The sequence below is a fragment of the Puma concolor genome, unplaced genomic scaffold (assembly GCF_028749965.1).
Source record: "Puma concolor isolate L17-30 unplaced genomic scaffold, mPumCon1.1.hap2 unalloc_scaffold_77, whole genome shotgun sequence".
Lineage (NCBI taxonomy): Eukaryota > Metazoa > Chordata > Mammalia > Carnivora > Felidae > Puma > Puma concolor.
The window spans coordinates 140,719-151,776 of record NW_028240288.1 but is presented as its reverse complement, the minus strand read 5'-3'; the positions used below and the strand labels follow the sequence as shown (position 1 = coordinate 151,776).

Below are 11,058 nucleotides of genomic sequence, written 5' to 3'. Positions count from 1 at the left end.
GCTCCCGGCTTGGCCCCACGCCCGCCTCCGCTTCCATCCCGCACCGCACCGCACCGCACCGCACCGCACCACGTCGGGCCGCTCACTGGGAAGAGGGTGGAAGCGAGCGTGGGGCATCAGGCCGGCCGTGCCTTCTGGGCGCCCCCCCTCCCGCCGGGTTCTCAGCGCCTCCTCCCCAGTCGCAGGGCGAGCGCAGCCAGCCCGGAGGCCCCAGCGCCCCCACAGAACATCACCAGCGCGAGCCCGCAGCCCTAGCTGGGCCTCGCGAAACGCCGGGGGCCCTGGGGATGGGGGCTGGAGGGAGGGAAGAGGTCCGGGACCCAGGGAGCCCAGTCCTGTGGCGGAGTCTGTGTTTGGGGTCTCGCTGCCCCGCCCGCTCCTGTGTTTTTGGATCCACCCACCCAGCCCCCACCCTCCAGTCCCCAGGCGCCAGCCCCCGGTCCCGCCCTCGCCGCACCCCCCCACCCCTCCGTGCGGGTGCAGTGTCAGGAAAGGTGCAAAGCTGGGGCGTGGCTTCCAGCCGGTGCAGTGGGATTTCGCCCGGTGCGGGGAGCAGGGAGCGGGGAGCGGACCCTTTGTGAAGTGCCGTGGGGTGTGCGGGCTCGGGGGGGGGGCGGGGCGGGGCGGGGCGGGGCCAGGCTAGGCCAGGCCAGGCCGCTTTGCCGGCCCGGGAGGGGCTGAGGGAGCAGTGGCCGCCGGGGTGTGTTTGGCCCCCGGAGCCGCGCTCCCCTCCCCGGGGAGAGAGGGACACACGGAGGGAGGGGGAGGGGCGGCGGGCGCCAAAGGAGAGGTCAAGGAGGCCAGAGGCAACAGGCAACAGGCAAAAGGCAAAAGCCTACAGCACCCGGTATTCCCAGGCGGTCTCCCATCCAAGTACTAACCAGGCCCGACCCTGCTTAGCTTCCGAGATCAGACGAGATCGGGCGCGTTCAGGGTGGTATGGCCGTAGACGCCGGCGGCTGCCGCTGGGCGCCTCAAGAGCCTGCTCCACGCATCCCAAGCCCAGCGGGTGCCGCGCTTCACCCATGCACGCGCCTGCCTGCCTGCCTGCCTGCCTGGCTGCCTGCCTCGCTGCCGCCGCCCTCCGCCGCGGGCCCCGGGCGGGTGGCGGAGGCGGCGCAAGAGGACCCTGGCAAGGCGCTGTGGCGCAAGCCCCGGCCTTCACCGATCCCGGGACTCTGGCAGACTGCTCCCGGCTTGGCCCCACGCCCGCCTCCGCTTCCATCCCGCACCGCACCGCACCGCACCACGTCGGGCCGCTCACTGGGAAGAGGGTGGAAGCGAGCGTGGGGCATCAGGCCGGCCGTGCCTTCTGGGCGCCCCCCCCCCCGCCGGGTTCTCAGCGCCTCCTCCCCAGTCGCAGGGCGAGCGCAGCCAGCCCGGAGGCCCCAGCGCCCCCACAGAACATCACCAGCGCGAGCCCGCAGCCCTAGCTGGGCCTCGCGAAACGCCGGGGGCCCTGGGGATGGGGGCTGGAGGGAGGGAAGAGGTCCGGGACCCAGGGAGCCCAGTCCTGTGGCGGAGTCTGTGTTTGGGGTCTCGCTGCCCCGCCCGCTCCTGTGTTTTTGGATCCACCCACCCAGCCCCCACCCTCCAGTCCCCAGGCGCCAGCCCCCGGTCCCGCCCTCGCCGCACCCCCCCACCCCTCCGTGCGGGTGCAGTGTCAGGAAAGGTGCAAAGCTGGGGCGTGGCTTCCAGCCGGTGCAGTGGGATTTCGCCCGGTGCGGGGAGCGGGGAGCGGGGAGCGGACCCCTTGTGAAGTGCCGTGGGGTGTGCGGGCTCGGGGGGGGGCGGGGCGGGGCGGGGCGGGGCCAGGCTAGGCCAGGCCAGGCCGCTTTGCCGGCCCGGGAGGGGCTGAGGGAGCAGTGGCCGCCGGGGTGTGTTTGGCCCCCGGAGCCGCGCTCCCCTCCCCGGGGAGAGAGGGACACACGGAGGGAGGGGGAGGGGCGGCGGGCGCCAAAGGAGAGGTCAAGGAGGCCAGAGGCAACAGGCAACAGGCAAAAGGCAAAAGCCTACAGCACCCGGTATTCCCGGGCGGTCTCCCATCCAAGTACTAACCAGGCCCGACCCTGCTTAGCTTCCGAGATCAGACGAGATCGGGCGCGTTCAGGGTGGTATGGCCGTAGACGCCGGCGGCTGCCGCTGGGCGCCTCAAGAGCCTGCTCCACGCATCCCAAGCCCAGCGGGTGCCGCGCTTCACCCATGCACGCGCCTGCCTGCCTGCCTGCCTGCCTGCCTGCCTGGCTGCCTGCCTCGCTGCCGCCGCCCTCCGCCGCGGGCCCCGGGCGGGTGGCGGAGGCGGCGCAAGAGGACCCTGGCAAGGCGCTGTGGCGCAAGCCCCGGCCTTCACCGATCCCGGGACTCTGGCAGACTGCTCCCGGCTTGGCCCCACGCCCGCCTCCGCTTCAATCCCGCACCGCACCGCACCGCACCGCACCACGTCGGGCCGCTCACTGGGAAGAGGGTGGAAGCGAGCGTGGGGCATCAGGCCGGCCGTGCCTTCTGGGCGCCCCCCCTCCCGCCGGGTTCTCAGCGCCTCCTCCCCAGTCGCAGGGCGAGCGCAGCCAGCCCGGAGGCCCCAGCGCCCCCACAGAACATCACCAGCGCGAGCCCGCAGCCCTAGCTGGGCCTCGCGAAACGCCGGGGGCCCTGGGGATGGGGGCTGGAGGGAGGGAAGAGGTCCGGGACCCAGGGAGCCCAGTCCTGTGGCGGAGTCTGTGTTTGGGGTCTCGCTGCCCCGCCCGCTCCTGTGTTTTTGGATCCACCCACCCAGCCCCCACCCTCCAGTCCCCAGGCGCCAGCCCCCGGTCCCGCCCTCGCCGCACCCCCCCACCCCTCCGTGCGGGTGCAGTGTCAGGAAAGGTGCAAAGCTGGGGCGTGGCTTCCAGCCGGTGCAGTGGGATTTCGCCCGGTGCGGGGAGCGGGGAGCGGGGAGCGGACCCCTTGTGAAGTGCCGTGGGGTGTGCGGGCTCGGGGGGGGGGCGGGGCGGGGCGGGGCGGGGCCAGGCTAGGCCAGGCCAGGCCGCTTTGCCGGCCCGGGAGGGGCTGAGGGAGCAGTGGCCGCCGGGGTGTGTTTGGCTCCCGGAGCCGCGCTCCCCTCCCCGGGGAGAGAGGGACACACGGAGGGAGGGGGAGGGGCGGCGGGCGCCAAAGGAGAGGTCAAGGAGGCCAGAGGCAACAGGCAACAGGCAAAAGGCAAAAGCCTACAGCACCCGGTATTCCCGGGCGGTCTCCCATCCAAGTACTAACCAGGCCCGACCCTGCTTAGCTTCCGAGATCAGACGAGATCGGGCGCGTTCAGGGTGGTATGGCCGTAGACGCCGGCGGCTGCCGCTGGGCGCCTCAAGAGCCTGCTCCACGCATCCCAAGCCCAGCGGGTGCCGCGCTTCACCCATGCACGCGCCTGCCTGCCTGCCTGCCTGCCTGCCTGCCTGGCTGCCTGCCTCGCTGCCGCCGCCCTCCGCCGCGGGCCCCGGGCGGGTGGCGGAGGCGGCGCAAGAGGACCCTGGCAAGGCGCTGTGGCGCAAGCCCCGGCCTTCACCGATCCCGGGACTCTGGCAGACTGCTCCCGGCTTGGCCCCACGCCCGCCTCCGCTTCCATCCCGCACCGCACCGCACCGCACCGCACCGCACCACGTCGGGCCGCTCACTGGGAAGAGGGTGGAAGCGAGCGTGGGGCATCAGGCCGGCCGTGCCTTCTGGGCGCCCCCCCTCCCGCCGGGTTCTCAGCGCCTCCTCCCCAGTCGCAGGGCGAGCGCAGCCAGCCCGGAGGCCCCAGCGCCCCCACAGAACATCACCAGCGCGAGCCCGCAGCCCTAGCTGGGCCTCGCGAAACGCCGGGGGCCCTGGGGATGGGGGCTGGAGGGAGGGAAGAGGTCCGGGACCCAGGGAGCCCAGTCCTGTGGCGGAGTCTGTGTTTGGGGTCTCGCTGCCCCGCCCGCTCCTGTGTTTTTGGATCCACCCACCCAGCCCCCACCCTCCAGTCCCCAGGCGCCAGCCCCCGGTCCCGCCCTCGCCGCACCCCCCCACCCCTCCGTGCGGGTGCAGTGTCAGGAAAGGTGCAAAGCTGGGGCGTGGCTTCCAGCCGGTGCAGTGGGATTTCGCCCGGTGCGGGGAGCGGGGAGCGGGGAGCGGACCCCTTGTGAAGTGCCGTGGGGTGTGCGGGCTCGGGGGGGGGCGGGGCGGGGCGGGGCGGGGCCAGGCTAGGCCAGGCCAGGCCGCTTTGCCGGCCCGGGAGGGGCTGAGGGAGCAGTGGCCGCCGGGGTGTGTTTGGCCCCCGGAGCCGCGCTCCCCTCCCCGGGGAGAGAGGGACACACGGAGGGAGGGGGAGGGGCGGCGGGCGCCAAAGGAGAGGTCAAGGAGGCCAGAGGCAACAGGCAACAGGCAAAAGGCAAAAGCCTACAGCACCCGGTATTCCCAGGCGGTCTCCCATCCAAGTACTAACCAGGCCCGACCCTGCTTAGCTTCCGAGATCAGACGAGATCGGGCGCGTTCAGGGTGGTATGGCCGTAGACGCCGGCGGCTGCCGCTGGGCGCCTCAAGAGCCTGCTCCACGCATCCCAAGCCCAGCGGGTGCCGCGCTTCACCCATGCACGCGCCTGCCTGCCTGCCTGCCTGCCTGCCTGCCTGGCTGCCTGCCTCGCTGCCGCCGCCCTCCGCCGCGGGCCCCGGGCGGGTGGCGGAGGCGGCGCAAGAGGACCCTGGCAAGGCGCTGTGGCGCAAGCCCCGGCCTTCACCGATCCCGGGACTCTGGCAGACTGCTCCCGGCTTGGCCCCACGCCCGCCTCCGCTTCCATCCCGCACCGCACCGCACCGCACCGCACCGCACCACGTCGGGCCGCTCACTGGGAAGAGGGTGGAAGCGAGCGTGGGGCATCAGGCCGGCCGTGCCTTCTGGGCGCCCCCCCTCCCGCCGGGTTCTCAGCGCCTCCTCCCCAGTCGCAGGGCGAGCGCAGCCAGCCCGGAGGCCCCAGCGCCCCCACAGAACATCACCAGCGCGAGCCCGCAGCCCTAGCTGGGCCTCGCGAAACGCCGGGGGCCCTGGGGATGGGGGCTGGAGGGAGGGAAGAGGTCCGGGACCCAGGGAGCCCAGTCCTGTGGCGGAGTCTGTGTTTGGGGTCTCGCTGCCCCGCCCGCTCCTGTGTTTTTGGATCCACCCACCCAGCCCCCACCCTCCAGTCCCCAGGCGCCAGCCCCCGGTCCCGCCCTCGCCGCACCCCCCCACCCCTCCGTGCGGGTGCAGTGTCAGGAAAGGTGCAAAGCTGGGGCGTGGCTTCCAGCCGGTGCAGTGGGATTTCGCCCGGTGCGGGGAGCGGGGAGCGGGGAGCGGACCCCTTGTGAAGTGCCGTGGGGTGTGCGGGCTCGGGGGGGGGGGCGGGGCGGGGCGGGGCGGGGCCAGGCTAGGCCAGGCCAGGCCGCTTTGCCGGCCCGGGAGGGGCTGAGGGAGCAGTGGCCGCCGGGGTGTGTTTGGCCCCCGGAGCCGCGCTCCCCTCCCCGGGGAGAGAGGGACACACGGAGGGAGGGGGAGGGGCGGCGGGCGCCAAAGGAGAGGTCAAGGAGGCCAGAGGCAACAGGCAACAGGCAAAAGGCAAAAGCCTACAGCACCCGGTATTCCCAGGCGGTCTCCCATCCAAGTACTAACCAGGCCCGACCCTGCTTAGCTTCCGAGATCAGACGAGATCGGGCGCGTTCAGGGTGGTATGGCCGTAGACGCCGGCGGCTGCCGCTGGGCGCCTCAAGAGCCTGCTCCACGCATCCCAAGCCCAGCGGGTGCCGCGCTTCACCCATGCACGCGCCTGCCTGCCTGCCTGCCTGCCTGCCTGCCTGGCTGCCTGCCTCGCTGCCGCCGCCCTCCGCCGCGGGCCCCGGGCGGGTGGCGGAGGCGGCGCAAGAGGACCCTGGCAAGGCGCTGTGGCGCAAGCCCCGGCCTTCACCGATCCCGGGACTCTGGCAGACTGCTCCCGGCTTGGCCCCACGCCCGCCTCCGCTTCCATCCCGCACCGCACCGCACCGCACCGCACCGCACCGCACCGCACCACGTCGGGCCGCTCACTGGGAAGAGGGTGGAAGCGAGCGTGGGGCATCAGGCCGGCCGTGCCTTCTGGGCGCCCCCCCTCCCGCCGGGTTCTCAGCGCCTCCTCCCCAGTCGCAGGGCGAGCGCAGCCAGCCCGGAGGCCCCAGCGCCCCCACAGAACATCACCAGCGCGAGCCCGCAGCCCTAGCTGGGCCTCGCGAAACGCCGGGGGCCCTGGGGATGGGGGCTGGAGGGAGGGAAGAGGTCCGGGACCCAGGGAGCCCAGTCCTGTGGCGGAGTCTGTGTTTGGGGTCTCGCTGCCCCGCCCGCTCCTGTGTTTTTGGATCCACCCACCCAGCCCCCACCCTCCAGTCCCCAGGCGCCAGCCCCCGGTCCCGCCCTCGCCGCACCCCCCCACCCCTCCGTGCGGGTGCAGTGTCAGGAAAGGTGCAAAGCTGGGGCGTGGCTTCCAGCCGGTGCAGTGGGATTTCGCCCGGTGCGGGGAGCGGGGAGCGGGGAGCGGACCCCTTGTGAAGTGCCGTGGGGTGTGCGGGCTCGGGGGGGGGCGGGGCGGGGCGGGGCGGGGCCAGGCTAGGCCAGGCCAGGCCGCTTTGCCGGCCCGGGAGGGGCTGAGGGAGCAGTGGCCGCCGGGGTGTGTTTGGCCCCCGGAGCCGCGCTCCCCTCCCCGGGGAGAGAGGGACACACGGAGGGAGGGGGAGGGGCGGCGGGCGCCAAAGGAGAGGTCAAGGAGGCCAGAGGCAACAGGCAACAGGCAAAAGGCAAAAGCCTACAGCACCCGGTATTCCCAGGCGGTCTCCCATCCAAGTACTAACCAGGCCCGACCCTGCTTAGCTTCCGAGATCAGACGAGATCGGGCGCGTTCAGGGTGGTATGGCCGTAGACGCCGGCGGCTGCCGCTGGGCGCCTCAAGAGCCTGCTCCACGCATCCCAAGCCCAGCGGGTGCCGCGCTTCACCCATGCACGCGCCTGCCTGCCTGCCTGCCTGCCTGCCTGGCTGCCTGCCTCGCTGCCGCCGCCCTCCGCCGCGGGCCCCGGGCGGGTGGCGGAGGCGGCGCAAGAGGACCCTGGCAAGGCGCTGTGGCGCAAGCCCCGGCCTTCACCGATCCCGGGACTCTGGCAGACTGCTCCCGGCTTGGCCCCACGCCCGCCTCCGCTTCCATCCCGCACCGCACCGCACCGCACCGCACCGCACCGCACCACGTCGGGCCGCTCACTGGGAAGAGGGTGGAAGCGAGCGTGGGGCATCAGGCCGGCCGTGCCTTCTGGGCGCCCCCCCTCCCGCCGGGTTCTCAGCGCCTCCTCCCCAGTCGCAGGGCGAGCGCAGCCAGCCCGGAGGCCCCAGCGCCCCCACAGAACATCACCAGCGCGAGCCCGCAGCCCTAGCTGGGCCTCGCGAAACGCCGGGGGCCCTGGGGATGGGGGCTGGAGGGAGGGAAGAGGTCCGGGACCCAGGGAGCCCAGTCCTGTGGCGGAGTCTGTGTTTGGGGTCTCGCTGCCCCGCCCGCTCCTGTGTTTTTGGATCCACCCACCCAGCCCCCACCCTCCAGTCCCCAGGCGCCAGCCCCCGGTCCCGCCCTCGCCGCACCCCCCCACCCCTCCGTGCGGGTGCAGTGTCAGGAAAGGTGCAAAGCTGGGGCGTGGCTTCCAGCCGGTGCAGTGGGATTTCGCCCGGTGCGGGGAGCAGGGAGCGGGGAGCGGACCCCTTGTGAAGTGCCGTGGGGTGTGCGGGCTCGGGGGGGGGGCGGGGCGGGGCGGGGCGGGGCCAGGCTAGGCCAGGCCAGGCCGCTTTGCCGGCCCGGGAGGGGCTGAGGGAGCAGTGGCCGCCGGGGTGTGTTTGGCCCCCGGAGCCGCGCTCCCCTCCCCGGGGAGAGAGGGACACACGGAGGGAGGGGGAGGGGCGGCGGGCGCCAAAGGAGAGGTCAAGGAGGCCAGAGGCAACAGGCAACAGGCAAAAGGCAAAAGCCTACAGCACCCGGTATTCCCAGGCGGTCTCCCATCCAAGTACTAACCAGGCCCGACCCTGCTTAGCTTCCGAGATCAGACGAGATCGGGCGCGTTCAGGGTGGTATGGCCGTAGACGCCGGCGGCTGCCGCTGGGCGCCTCAAGAGCCTGCTCCACGCATCCCAAGCCCAGCGGGTGCCGCGCTTCACCCATGCACGCGCCTGCCTGCCTGCCTGCCTGCCTGCCTGGCTGCCTGCCTCGCTGCCGCCGCCCTCCGCCGCGGGCCCCGGGCGGGTGGCGGAGGCGGCGCAAGAGGACCCTGGCAAGGCGCTGTGGCGCAAGCCCCGGCCTTCACCGATCCCGGGACTCTGGCAGACTGCTCCCGGCTTGGCCCCACGCCCGCCTCCGCTTCCATCCCGCACCGCACCGCACCGCACCGCACCGCACCACGTCGGGCCGCTCACTGGGAAGAGGGTGGAAGCGAGCGTGGGGCATCAGGCCGGCCGTGCCTTCTGGGCGCCCCCCCTCCCGCCGGGTTCTCAGCGCCTCCTCCCCAGTCGCAGGGCGAGCGCAGCCAGCCCGGAGGCCCCAGCGCCCCCACAGAACATCACCAGCGCGAGCCCGCAGCCCTAGCTGGGCCTCGCGAAACGCCGGGGGCCCTGGGGATGGGGGCTGGAGGGAGGGAAGAGGTCCGGGACCCAGGGAGCCCAGTCCTGTGGCGGAGTCTGTGTTTGGGGTCTCGCTGCCCCGCCCGCTCCTGTGTTTTTGGATCCACCCACCCAGCCCCCACCCTCCAGTCCCCAGGCGCCAGCCCCCGGTCCCGCCCTCGCCGCACCCCCCCACCCCTCCGTGCGGGTGCAGTGTCAGGAAAGGTGCAAAGCTGGGGCGTGGCTTCCAGCCGGTGCAGTGGGATTTCGCCCGGTGCGGGGAGCGGGGAGCGGGGAGCGGACCCCTTGTGAAGTGCCGTGGGGTGTGCGGGCTCGGGGGGGGGCGGGGCGGGGCGGGGCGGGGCCAGGCTAGGCCAGGCCAGGCCGCTTTGCCGGCCCGGGAGGGGCTGAGGGAGCAGTGGCCGCCGGGGTGTGTTTGGCCCCCGGAGCCGCGCTCCCCTCCCCGGGGAGAGAGGGACACACGGAGGGAGGGGGAGGGGCGGCGGGCGCCAAAGGAGAGGTCAAGGAGGCCAGAGGCAACAGGCAACAGGCAAAAGGCAAAAGCCTACAGCACCCGGTATTCCCAGGCGGTCTCCCATCCAAGTACTAACCAGGCCCGACCCTGCTTAGCTTCCGAGATCAGACGAGATCGGGCGCGTTCAGGGTGGTATGGCCGTAGACGCCGGCGGCTGCCGCTGGGCGCCTCAAGAGCCTGCTCCACGCATCCCAAGCCCAGCGGGTGCCGCGCTTCACCCATGCACGCGCCTGCCTGCCTGCCTGCCTGCCTGCCTGGCTGCCTGCCTCGCTGCCGCCGCCCTCCGCCGCGGGCCCCGGGCGGGTGGCGGAGGCGGCGCAAGAGGACCCTGGCAAGGCGCTGTGGCGCAAGCCCCGGCCTTCACCGATCCCGGGACTCTGGCAGACTGCTCCCGGCTTGGCCCCACGCCCGCCTCCGCTTCCATCCCGCACCGCACCGCACCGCACCGCACCGCACCGCACCACGTCGGGCCGCTCACTGGGAAGAGGGTGGAAGCGAGCGTGGGGCATCAGGCCGGCCGTGCCTTCTGGGCGCCCCCCCTCCCGCCGGGTTCTCAGCGCCTCCTCCCCAGTCGCAGGGCGAGCGCAGCCAGCCCGGAGGCCCCAGCGCCCCCACAGAACATCACCAGCGCGAGCCCGCAGCCCTAGCTGGGCCTCGCGAAACGCCGGGGGCCCTGGGGATGGGGGCTGGAGGGAGGGAAGAGGTCCGGGACCCAGGGAGCCCAGTCCTGTGGCGGAGTCTGTGTTTGGGGTCTCGCTGCCCCGCCCGCTCCTGTGTTTTTGGATCCACCCACCCAGCCCCCACCCTCCAGTCCCCAGGCGCCAGCCCCCGGTCCCGCCCTCGCCGCACCCCCCCACCCCTCCGTGCGGGTGCAGTGTCAGGAAAGGTGCAAAGCTGGGGCGTGGCTTCCAGCCGGTGCAGTGGGATTTCGCCCGGTGCGGGGAGCAGGGAGCGGGGAGCGGACCCCTTGTGAAGTGCCGTGGGGTGTGCGGGCTCGGGGGGGGGGCGGGGCGGGGCGGGGCGGGGCCAGGCTAGGCCAGGCCAGGCCGCTTTGCCGGCCCGGGAGGGGCTGAGGGAGCAGTGGCCGCCGGGGTGTGTTTGGCCCCCGGAGCCGCGCTCCCCTCCCCGGGGAGAGAGGGACACACGGAGGGAGGGGGAGGGGCGGCGGGCGCCAAAGGAGAGGTCAAGGAGGCCAGAGGCAACAGGCAACAGGCAAAAGGCAAAAGCCTACAGCACCCGGTATTCCCAGGCGGTCTCCCATCCAAGTACTAACCAGGCCCGACCCTGCTTAGCTTCCGAGATCAGACGAGATCGGGCGCGTTCAGGGTGGTATGGCCGTAGACGCCGGCGGCTGCCGCTGGGCGCCTCAAGAGCCTGCTCCACGCATCCCAAGCCCAGCGGGTGCCGCGCTTCACCCATGCACGCGCCTGCCTGCCTGCCTGCCTGCCTGCCTGGCTGCCTGCCTCGCTGCCGCCGCCCTCCGCCGCGGGCCCCGGGCGGGTGGCGGAGGCGGCGCAAGAGGACCCTGGCAAGGCGCTGTGGCGCAAGCCCCGGCCTTCACCGATCCTGGGACTCTGGCAGACTGCTCCCGGCTTGGCCCCACGCCCGCCTCCGCTTCCATCCCGCACCGCACCGCACCGCACCGCACCGCACCACGTCGGGCCGCTCACTGGGAAGAGGGTGGAAGCGAGCGTGGGGCATCAGGCCGGCCGTGCCTTCTGGGCGCCCCCCCTCCCGCCGGGTTCTCAGCGCCTCCTCCCCAGTCGCAGGGCGAGCGCAGCCAGCCCGGAGGCCCCAGCGCCCCCACAGAACATCACCAGCGCGAGCCCGCAGCCCTAGCTGGGCCTCGCGAAACGCCGGGGGCCCTGGGGATGGGGGCTGGAGGGAGGGAAGAGGTCCG

General features: G+C 73.4%; 9 non-coding genes across 9 annotated transcripts; all 9 read right to left on the bottom strand.

Moving 5' to 3' along the window:
• Positions 1-832: 832 nt before the first annotated feature.
• On the bottom strand, positions 833-951 carry LOC147570990 (5S ribosomal RNA). The gene has a single exon (XR_015247904.1). It is a non-coding gene; the product is annotated as a 5S ribosomal RNA (ribosomal RNA).
• Positions 952-2,009: 1,058 nt separating this feature from the next.
• On the bottom strand, positions 2,010-2,128 carry LOC147570989 (5S ribosomal RNA). The gene has a single exon (XR_015247922.1). It is a non-coding gene; the product is annotated as a 5S ribosomal RNA (ribosomal RNA).
• Positions 2,129-3,200: 1,072 nt separating this feature from the next.
• On the bottom strand, positions 3,201-3,319 carry LOC147570988 (5S ribosomal RNA). The gene has a single exon (XR_015247919.1). It is a non-coding gene; the product is annotated as a 5S ribosomal RNA (ribosomal RNA).
• Positions 3,320-4,395: 1,076 nt separating this feature from the next.
• On the bottom strand, positions 4,396-4,514 carry LOC147570987 (5S ribosomal RNA). The gene has a single exon (XR_015247903.1). It is a non-coding gene; the product is annotated as a 5S ribosomal RNA (ribosomal RNA).
• A 1,078-nt stretch (positions 4,515-5,592) lies between these two features.
• Positions 5,593-5,711, bottom strand: LOC147570986 (5S ribosomal RNA). The gene has a single exon (XR_015247902.1). It is a non-coding gene; the product is annotated as a 5S ribosomal RNA (ribosomal RNA).
• Positions 5,712-6,797: 1,086 nt separating this feature from the next.
• On the bottom strand, positions 6,798-6,916 carry LOC147570985 (5S ribosomal RNA). The gene has a single exon (XR_015247901.1). It is a non-coding gene; the product is annotated as a 5S ribosomal RNA (ribosomal RNA).
• A 1,078-nt stretch (positions 6,917-7,994) lies between these two features.
• LOC147570984 (5S ribosomal RNA) lies at positions 7,995-8,113 on the bottom strand. Its single transcript, XR_015247900.1, has one exon. It is a non-coding gene; the product is annotated as a 5S ribosomal RNA (ribosomal RNA).
• A 1,072-nt stretch (positions 8,114-9,185) lies between these two features.
• Positions 9,186-9,304, bottom strand: LOC147570983 (5S ribosomal RNA). The gene has a single exon (XR_015247899.1). It is a non-coding gene; the product is annotated as a 5S ribosomal RNA (ribosomal RNA).
• A 1,078-nt stretch (positions 9,305-10,382) lies between these two features.
• Positions 10,383-10,501, bottom strand: LOC147570982 (5S ribosomal RNA). The gene has a single exon (XR_015247897.1). It is a non-coding gene; the product is annotated as a 5S ribosomal RNA (ribosomal RNA).
• Between the last annotated feature and the right edge of the window lie 557 nt (positions 10,502-11,058).